The sequence below is a fragment of the Cyprinus carpio genome, chromosome B11 (assembly GCF_018340385.1).
Source record: "Cyprinus carpio isolate SPL01 chromosome B11, ASM1834038v1, whole genome shotgun sequence".
NCBI lineage: Eukaryota > Metazoa > Chordata > Actinopteri > Cypriniformes > Cyprinidae > Cyprinus > Cyprinus carpio.
This window is the reverse complement of record NC_056607.1, coordinates 11892517-11902758: the sequence shown is the minus strand read 5'-3', so window position 1 is coordinate 11902758 and position 10242 is coordinate 11892517. Positions and strand designations below refer to the sequence as shown.

The 10242-nt window shown below is 35.7% G+C and overlaps 1 long non-coding RNA gene across 1 annotated transcript; it reads left to right on the top strand.

Moving 5' to 3' along the window:
• Positions 1-5408: 5408 nt before the first annotated feature.
• On the top strand, positions 5409-7618 carry LOC122138826. The gene is made up of 4 exons (XR_006155821.1): positions 5409-5551; positions 5742-5861; positions 7076-7093; positions 7256-7618. It is a non-coding gene; the product is annotated as an uncharacterized LOC122138826 (long non-coding RNA).
• Positions 7619-10242: the final 2624 nt, after the last annotated feature.

Here is a 10242-nt window from a genome sequence, read left to right as displayed (position 1 = left end):
TACATGAACAAGTACTGTGTCTGAGCCATTGGTTCATTTTTAAAGTGTACTGCACGAACCAATGGCCGTGCAGTTACACTGCATTGTTGAAAAAGGCTTCAGTTCAGGAGAGCAAAAATGACTTTTTTCCCATAGCGTCTTAGCAGAAGCAGTACGAGGGAAGTATCGATAGGGAACTATAGGTTACTTCTCACAAGTGACATTACAACTGTGCTGTTCGTGAAAAAAAAAATGAACTTAACGTTTCACTATTAATAGAGACACTGCTGCCGAACACTTTTGAGAGACGCACAGACTCACAGAGGTAAGTCACACTCTGAAATGAAAATAATGCACACCCGAGGTGTAATGGCTCCTCCACGCATTATTTTCTAAGAATTCAATGGCCTGTCGTCAATTATTCCATACATTTTTATTGCATCAAAATTTGATAATACTAATAACAACTGATTTATAATAAGTTGTTTATTATTCATTCAACAATACATATTACAGTATATTACAGTATACAGTTATAGTTTTCATCAATAACCATTGCTAATATATAGATGATGTTTTAGCATGATGAAAATTTAGCTACTATACTGGATAGACTTCTTCATGGCTAGTGTTTGCATATTTTAATCATTAATCAAAAAAAAAAAAATTAAAAATAAACCATAAATAGTTCAAATATTTTGTGAAGATAAAGATATCATTAACCCAGTGTTCTGTCGATTTGTGCTACCTCCCATTACAACAGTAGGTAGTACAGTTCGACAACGAAAAATGCTACCTGTCAAATTATAGTTTATTAATGTATACACCAACCCCAACCCTAAACCTACCCTTACAGTAATGTAAATACAGTAATTATGTGTTGTTCAGGGTTGTGGCTAGAAGGGATACAGCTACTGCTGGAAACCAACAATAAATTACTTTCTCTACCTATTAGATCGTGTTTTATTAATGTCTACACCAGGGATAGGCAACGTCGGTCCTGGAGTGCCGCTGTCCTGCAGAGTTTAGCTCTAACCCTAATCAAACAAACCTGAACGAGCTAATCAAGGTTTTCAGGATTACTAAGGCTACAGAGAAGTGAGTTTTTTTTTTTTTTTTTTCAGGAGGCAGTGTAAACTCTGCAGGATATCGGCACTCCAGAACCGACGTTGCCTGCTGCTGGTCTACACCTACACCTACCCCAACACTAAACTTACCCCTTAGAGTAATGCAAATACAGGAATGAATGTTGTTCAGCATGAGAAAAAGGACACAATATTGATGTGTGCATGCCGTAAGCCCTGGTAGGACAATCTGACAGATAGAATATAATGTCTTGACACCGGACATTGCTGATCTCATAGCTGGCCACGGCCTTGGCCGATGATGTCAGTCAGCATACTGTGAACACTAATATGTGCAATAGCAAGGGCCTTCATACACTAAACCTAGGAACACTGACTATACAATTACCGGTGCCACAATTATCCTCTTATTATGAGATCACATATTAAAATCTAGCTGTATAAGACACCATGGCTAATATCAGTCTGGTAAGATTGTAACAAGAATCAATTGAATACATTTAAAACAGAAAATGAATTTTGTCAATGTTTAGGAGCATACTAGCATATTGATTTAATAAACATAAACTAAAAAACAACAAAATCTGATTTTGAGTCAGAAAATTGCCATTATGAAATGTTTGAAAATACTATTCTCCAATTCAATTCCGATGACTAGAAATTACCTAGAAATTGCTGACTCACTGGTCAGTGTACTGAAGTAGGGATATGATTGAGACAGACCCATATTTTAGGACTTCACAAGCTCTTTTTACCCCCCACATTTTTGTATCAAACAATCCTCCCATCAGGACAATGTTCCACTGTTTTCTTCCTAAAATTTCAGGATGCAGGTTTCTTGTTGTGCAGCTTTGAAGTGTGATGCTGTGTGTGTGAAATGGATGCTGTATCCTGTGCTAAAATGTATGTTGTGTAGTAGTGGATGCTTTAATCTGGTGGCTCCTGAGAGACTGGTCTCCAATCTCCCCAGCATCTGAGAGAGTCAAACACATCGCCATTACCATTAGAGCTCTCTCTCTCTCTCTCTCTCTCTCTCTCTCTCTCTCTCTCTCTCTCTCTCTCTCTCTCTCTCTCTCTCTCTCTCTCTCTCTCTCTCTCTCTCTCACACACACACACAAACAGAAATACAGAGTTTGAGCCGGCTGTGTGTGCCTGTTGAAGATGGATGGAGTTAGATGGAATGAGCCCTGTGTTACCTGTTACCACGGTGACTGCTGATGCTGATGCTTCTCGTTCTGATTCTCTCTGTGTTTTCCTCTTGAAACACCATTTTCTCTGACAGCATGATTACGTATGGGTCCGTAAAACATTTGCACTATTATTAGACACATGAATTGCGTAAAAGAGAGATGTGGGGGGAAAGGGGTGCCTCTGTTCGAAAAAGAAAAGGAGGGCATGTTGGATAAAGGAAAAATACATTTATTCATGAAAGAGAGTTCGAGATTCAGATGTAAAAGTGAGCATGAATTCAGAATTGACCATACAGTATGCATTTTACTCTTGCACGTTCCTTGTTTTGTGTGCTATTGGCATCATTTCAAAATGATGTGATGGTTTAGCATTGATATTAGATAAATTGTGTCAGGCTTTTTTAGCGAAGCTGTTTTACTAACATTAGTAGTGTGAAGCTTGAAGACGTTACATCTTTCTTGACAATATTTCAAAACTGTGTACATTCTCTGATATCTTTTTCTGATATCATTCTCTGATAACTTCTACAGCTCTGACTTCAACTTCTTTTCAGTTTTAACAGCTTCATCTTCTTAGATGACTTCAATTTATTAGTCTTCTTCGACTTTCACTTTTTCATACACACACACACACACACACACACACACACGTGTGTGTGATATTTGTTTATTTATTGCAGTTTCCAGTTTAGATGTGCACATCTTTTAGAGATTTTAGAAAAAATTTGATAAAACCATTAAGATGTTTATAATTTAGAATGTATATAAACTGCTTTCTATAGATGTTTATCAGCACTTTGAACACAAGAACTGAAGAAAGACATACGTGTTATCTATCCATCATAAAAATCGTTAAAACAAACATACCCTGTATAGGACATGTGAAGATAGAAGGAACACCAAGAGAAAGAGATTCGTAGAACTATAATTCTCTGAAAGTGCACACTGCAGTGAGATAGAGAGAGATGAGACAAGCGGTGCATCCATGAATACCCATCATGCAAAGATCACAGCATGCGTTTATAAACATGTGGCTTCCTCCTGCTGATGTGCGCAACACTGCCGTTCATTCAGCACGCCTCACGAAACCACGCTGTTAACATGGAACAGGAAAATACATACCATTTTTCATAACGAACGCCTAAATGAGACACATTTCTCAAATGAGATCAGAGACAGTATAGATTTACAGTAATGAATTATACACTGTTTACTGTATCCCATTAGATGGTTGTTACTGCAAATTCATTATCTCCAAACAATACATTGTGGTGGATCAAAACAGTATCAACAGCATACAGTTATTCTGTATAGATTCCAGTGTTGGTGCAATGTAACGCCGCTGAGCTTTTAAAGTCCCAGTAGATTTCATCATATGTAGGGTTTTCACATCTCATGACAACATGTGCTGCAAAAAGGCCTCTAAATACTGTCAGCCGAGGTCTTGAGATCAACACACATCAGCTTTAACTGCTGATGGAAATATAATGGTTGGAGAAAACTCAAGCATGTACATTTGACAGGCTCCTTGCTGAGAATTCCAGTTATTCAAAGGCTGGCTATTGAACGAGACCATGCAGAGACTTCATCCATCAAACTGATATAAATGTTGGACTTGTCTAATCGTATTGTTGCACTGCAAATGTCGTGACGGCGTGACAGCGGTTTGTGCGTCAATTATCAAGCTCTGCTAAAGGCAGGCTCTTTAAGATCCTTGTCCAGTAGAGTACCTTGTTGTCAGCTTCAAAGCATACTAATGTGGTAATGGAGAAACAAAGTCAAGCAAATGTTAAATTTCAACACAGGAATATCCAAAATAATACTGTTAAAATTAGCTTCAAATAAATTTTGTGATGTACCTCATTGCAGGTTGATTTGGTTCATGGCTTATTAAAAAGAATCTTTTAAAATCCCTAATGGAAAAATGTATGGACAAATACTTCCGGGACCAATACCACTGAAAAGGTCGGAAGGCACTAATGCACTCTGTTATCATAAATGCACCAAAGAAGTTCTTCAATATCTGTAATAATAATCCTGTAAAAAATATTTTAAATGCAAGAAAAGTTTAGCAAGAAGTTTACAAAAAAAGTTATGTATATTTTATTTATATTTTATATTTATATTTTATTTTATTTTTACTCTGAGGTTGGAATGGGCATTCATATTTAAAACACAGATTACTCCATTGAAAGTTCAGTGTACCAGCCAGCAGACTGATATTGTTCCATGATAGTACAGAGATACGACTTAATTAAAAAATAAATAAATAATAATAATAATAATAAATTGTCAGACATGTTGACCACATGACTAGGTAACACCATCTTATCACCATAAAGTTCAGAATGCGTAAATGTAATTTTGTCACAGCAGAACACAAACACAATATGTTGGTATGAACCCACCTGCTCAGATGACAGCGTATAAATCAGAGTTTACACCGCAGATTGACTCTCCACCTTTCCAACTCTGAATTTAATGCATCTCTGGCTTTGTGACACTAGTTTCCAAACATGTTTGTCTCAATTCAAAATTGCTTGTTGGTGTGACAAAACTTGGTGAACTAGCCATTGGAAGCTCATCAGGGAAAGATCATAAACTGTTGAAGCAAACTCTGATTTTACTCTGTATGTAAACCAGTGTTCTGGTGGCTTATTCAGCATATACTGTGTACATATATGATTACATCCAGTATTGTTTTAATAATATATGATTGCCCACTAGCACTCATTTTAGCAGTGTTATTTTTATAAGGGTTAAATGACTAGTCTAAACCCTCTCTGAAATTTAAAATGCCTCGTTAAGTATTTCAACCTGTCCCTGGCTCTGAATATGAGCAAGCTTATAAAAATGTCAGAATGCTAACCACTAAAAGCATGATTTTTTCAATGGATCTGACCTAAAATATATCCAGGAAAGATTACAACTTGCCTGAAATACTGACTACCACACCATTAGTTGTCCCTTTGCACCAGGTGAATTTATTTTTATTTTGTTTTTTGTTTGGCTGTCGACATTTTCTAATTTATGTGACTCCTTTGATGTATAGCTTCATTTAGCATTCAGAGGTGAATGGATGTTGTGGGCTTTCATGCATAGAACTTTCAATTATTCATGCATTTTGCATAACACGCACTTTACTGTCATTGGTTAAACTTGACACTTTTTTGATTGGTGTTTTTGTATGGGCTTTCACAGGGAATGACAATATGCTAGCAGGCAGTCTGTGTGTCTTGCTGTTATGAGGCAGTGTGTAATATACCAACATTACATGCTACATTAATTTGAATGCAGGTTGGTTTTTTATCTCATTTTCCCTCACGTAATGGCTTCTGTGGCCACTAATGTTAAAAACCTAATACTTATTAGAGCAATTTAAAGTTTCAAAGTTGAAAGGCACACAAAGACTAATGTGTGTAAGTGTGTGTGTGTTCAAATTTCAATGCTAACACTGTCGCTTATTGTCTTTTGCGCATAATTACAGACTAATATTTGCCTGACTTGCCCAAAGAATCAGCAGACAGTGCCGGAATTGCAATGTGCCAGAATAGTGACGCTTTACACTTCAGGGGAATCGCATTATGAGAGGAGCCAATGTTCTCAGGTGGGCATCAGCGGTTTAAATTCAACCATCAATCATGTGTGAAAGGCAAACCCACACAGCACACCTGAAAGACAAGATCACAAAAAAAATTCTCAGGAAAGTTAAATAAAATCCCAGGCTTAAACAAAAAAGGCATATGTAATAGTTGAGCATCTGCTATCTGAGGTCAAACAAGGTGTATCACTCAGGGAAAAAAAGTTCGCAATTAATGCGAGTCTCGCAGTGGGTGTGTAACTATACTCGTGTTGCTTTGATAAATCTGTGCACTCTTCTGGAACCTTTAACATGCGGTCCCCCTTCTCGTTACACACTTTTTTTGTCCTTTATCTCTGTGTTTGTAAGAACGGTGACTTACAAATAAGGTTTACTGAAAAAAGAAAAAAAAAAAAAAAACGCAATGAGATGTCCCTATAAGATATCTCTTTTTAATTAATAGGGTATAATAAGACAGTTAATTGCCAGCCACTCTCTGGAATTGTTTCTAGATAAAATAAAAGGTCTAATGAATTAGATTTTATTACGTGATGAAATCTTTCCCCCATCCGCTCGTACTCTTCTGTTTTTGGGTGTCCTTGTAACTTCCACTTTCCCTCTCTTAAAGGGATAGTTCACTCAAAAAATGAAAATCCTGTCATCATGCCATTCCAAACCTGCTTTTTGAATTCCCTATAGTAAAAAAAAAACATGCTAAACAGGATATTCATGCATGTTGCTCTTTTATCTACAATGAAAATGAATGGTGACCAGGTGCACCATATTGTAACTCTCAAATCATTTTTGTTCATTTAAATAAAGCTGAAATAATATAAAAATATTAGATGGACAATAGAGCTTAAAAAGAACTAAAGCATAAACAAAAATGAAAATATTTAAATATTAATTAATACAATAAATAATACTAATATAACACTGCTCCAGTCTTATTAATATATACTGTACAAATTTGGTGTGATTAGTAATAGATTCATGAGAACCAATGGCATTCAGCATTGTCGTCAAAACTGACATGATGCATCATGATGCGCCATATCTTAATAATTGAATGAACAACTTATTTAGTTATGTATAAATTTAGAATGCTTGCACTATAGTTCAATAATCAAGTATGCACTTTTTCTCTGGTGCTTTTTGTTATTTTTGTATTGTCGATTTTCATTGTATATAAAACAGCAGTGTGTACATTGTTCTTAATGTTGCTTTTTGTGTTCATACAGGTTTAAAACAACATAAAGGTGAGTAAATAATGACTGAAGTTTAGCTTTGAGTAAACTAGTCCTTTCCTTTCCTCACCTCCTGTGTCGTTTTGTTACTTTTTGTCTCTTACCTCTCTTTTAAACCCATGATTTAACTTATCTAGTCCTTTCTCTTTCTCTCCATTGTTTGACCATCCTCAGAAAAAAGGTCCATGTCAGAGACTGTGTGGTTCTGCTGTAATTCCACTGGTGGCTTTGCAGAGGACCATTTTAACGAGAGCTCAGGGAACTGTTGGAACGGGGAAGTGCCTGTCACCATCTTTTTGTGTTGCTTGCCTTTGCAAGAGAGAGACAAAAAGAGAGAAAGTGTGAGATTGTAAGGCAGTCTTACATTAAAAGTCCAGAATAGCGCTTTTTTCCACCCCCATCTCTGTTCGATAACTAGCAAAAAAGTAGACCACACAACTGGCTCTTTCCTGGTGTTGTTAATGAATGCATGTGTCTTCAAAGGCATAACTGGAGAGAAGTGAAAGCCCAGGCTGCTCCAAACCAGTCAAGCTGATCTTGCAGTTTAAGGGAAAAGAAAAAGAGACACATCTATGGTTCAAAATCTAAGGTAAATGAATAATTAGTGCATATCTTCCAGAATATGTGAAACCGTGCTGGCCATCAAGATATTTCAGCTGTACAAGATGTGGATCACTTAAGACACCTCAGGAGAAGATCAAAGACTGAACTTATGTAGGTCATAATGTGGTAATACCGGGCCCACATGGAATCTGTGCATGTAATATTCTGCGGAAAATTCCACAGGATTCAAAGTTCTCCAGTATCTTGCATGCTTGTTTATTAAATAGTTATGATAATTTGATTGGCTGAAAATTGGATTGTAGTACTCTGTAGTGCTTTCTGCTTAACATTCATGTAGAATGTGTGGCAAATAAAAGTGAGGGAGAGAAGTAAAGTTAGGGAAGGTGGTGGGACACAGTGATAGACAAAGAAAGGGACAAGCAGACAGCATGAGGCATGGCAGAGAAGCAGCCTGGACCACAGATACCTGTAAATAATTCACACTGGCTTTGTGTTTCACTGATGTGAAGCAGAAGAATTCCAAGAGCCTCTATATGCTACAGTACTAAAAAAGAAACACTCTGTTTATGTGCTTTGCAAGAAAGGCTATGAACTCACTGTGCTCACATATACTGAAGCCAGTGCAAACTATTAAAGTATTATTATATTTAATTTTAAGAATTGTATTTCATATTTAATTTTGTATAATATTGAATTTAATTTAATTTTATACCTTTTAGTCTATATATTTTTATGAAAATAACTGGAAAATATGAATTCATATTGTGTATATTTTTTCTTCCAAGTGTTTATGTATAATCCTGAAAATAAATTATTATTATTATTTTTTTTTCTTTTTGCATTTTTCATTCCAAAGTTGTACAGGTAACTTTGAATGATTTTTGAATTGTAATTTGCTCTATGCAAGATTTCAAAAGTTAGTTGGAAAATTATGGTAAACCTCATATAGCTGAGCACTGACTTTCAGAAAGAGGCTTTGATATGATAATCCAAGATCAGATTCACAGTTTCTCTGTCAGTGGTGCTGACCTGGGTTTGCAGAAGAAAACTGACCCCAGACCAGAATTTATTATTCTTCTTAGGTTTGAAAACACCCATTCTATACCGTGCTGTCATTTAACCTTCCATAAAGCATTCTGTCTCATATATATATATATATATATATATATATATATATATATATATATATATATATATATATATATATATATATAATATATATATATATATATATAATTACATTTATTTTTGGATGTTATTGACAATCTATTCTATAAGTACTGCCCCGTTCAGCACAGTGTGTAGTAGCTTATGTGGTATTTGAGTGTGTGTGTGGACGGCTCACTACGCTTGAAATAATTCAAAACCGCAATTCCCTCTTAATGTCAGAGCAGTGAGTCCAAATCGATGGTGTCCATTTCTGTTCCAGACCTCATCTGCAACAGCATGAAAATCGATTGATCTGAACCTTTCTCTACAAAGGGCTGCCGTCTTTTCCTGTTACAAATCTGTCCGTTGCATTGAAATGGCTATCAGGAGTTTTCATATTCAAAGCAGATTCCTCTCTAACAGCAGCAAAAGCATCATGCTCCCTTTCCTGCCAGCCCTGCTGATAACCTTCACTCGCCGCTGCTGATCCTGAATAAATGTCAGGTTGTTATCTGCTGTTTGTCTTTTGAAACTGGGTCCGTTCCCCTCTTAACCTGCCTCTTCAGGTCACAAAGCTTTGAGTAGAGACAAATCTGCATAAATATGTGACCTGCTCCATCATTTTGAGTTGTGTGCATGAAATGAAAAGGGTAAGTCTTTGCTTTTTAATGATAGGCCTAATTAATAATAATATGTGTCTAGTCCAAACCATTGTTGAGAAATAATAATTGAAATATTGACTGTCATAACTTTTTTTTGAGAAATTGACGTAAAGAGTCCAAAAATGTTACAGATATTTTTGACAAAATAAACTAAAAATATACAAATCCTAAACACTATTCAAGTTTGCATCATCACAAAAATATTTTAATGTGCAATGTTTCAGTTAATTAACCTTCCTCAGACTTACAGGTTTGCAAGGCTATAATATATATGTATATTTGTTATTGTTTTAGGTCTTGGGTGCCTTTTTAAGTACCTATTTTAGCTATTGTATAACTAACATGCAGTGGAAATTGAATGAAGTTAATATAATGTCAGGTGACATCAATTGCATGCTATTTTATTGATGTTTTTGTAGTCGAAGCACTGACTGGGGGGTTTAATAAAAGATGATACATTACAGTAGGTTTTATTGTATCTTTTAGCATGTACTTTGCTGTTCCTGTTTTTTTTTTTTTCATGCAGTGACAGTTTTAATGTTCCATTACCACATTAATCAGCGTCAAAATGACATTAATTGTTTGAAATTTGTCATAAAATAGACATGATTTGAAGGTTGACAGATTGTTTTATAAAAATTAACATAATACAAAAAAGCTGAAATTTAAGTTTGTCAGAGCGGCATTGCTATTTATGTCTAAAACTGGGTGCTCATTTGCCCAACCTGGCAACCCTGGTCAAATATGTAGGCTAAATATGGAAATTTATGGAATATTAATGAATGA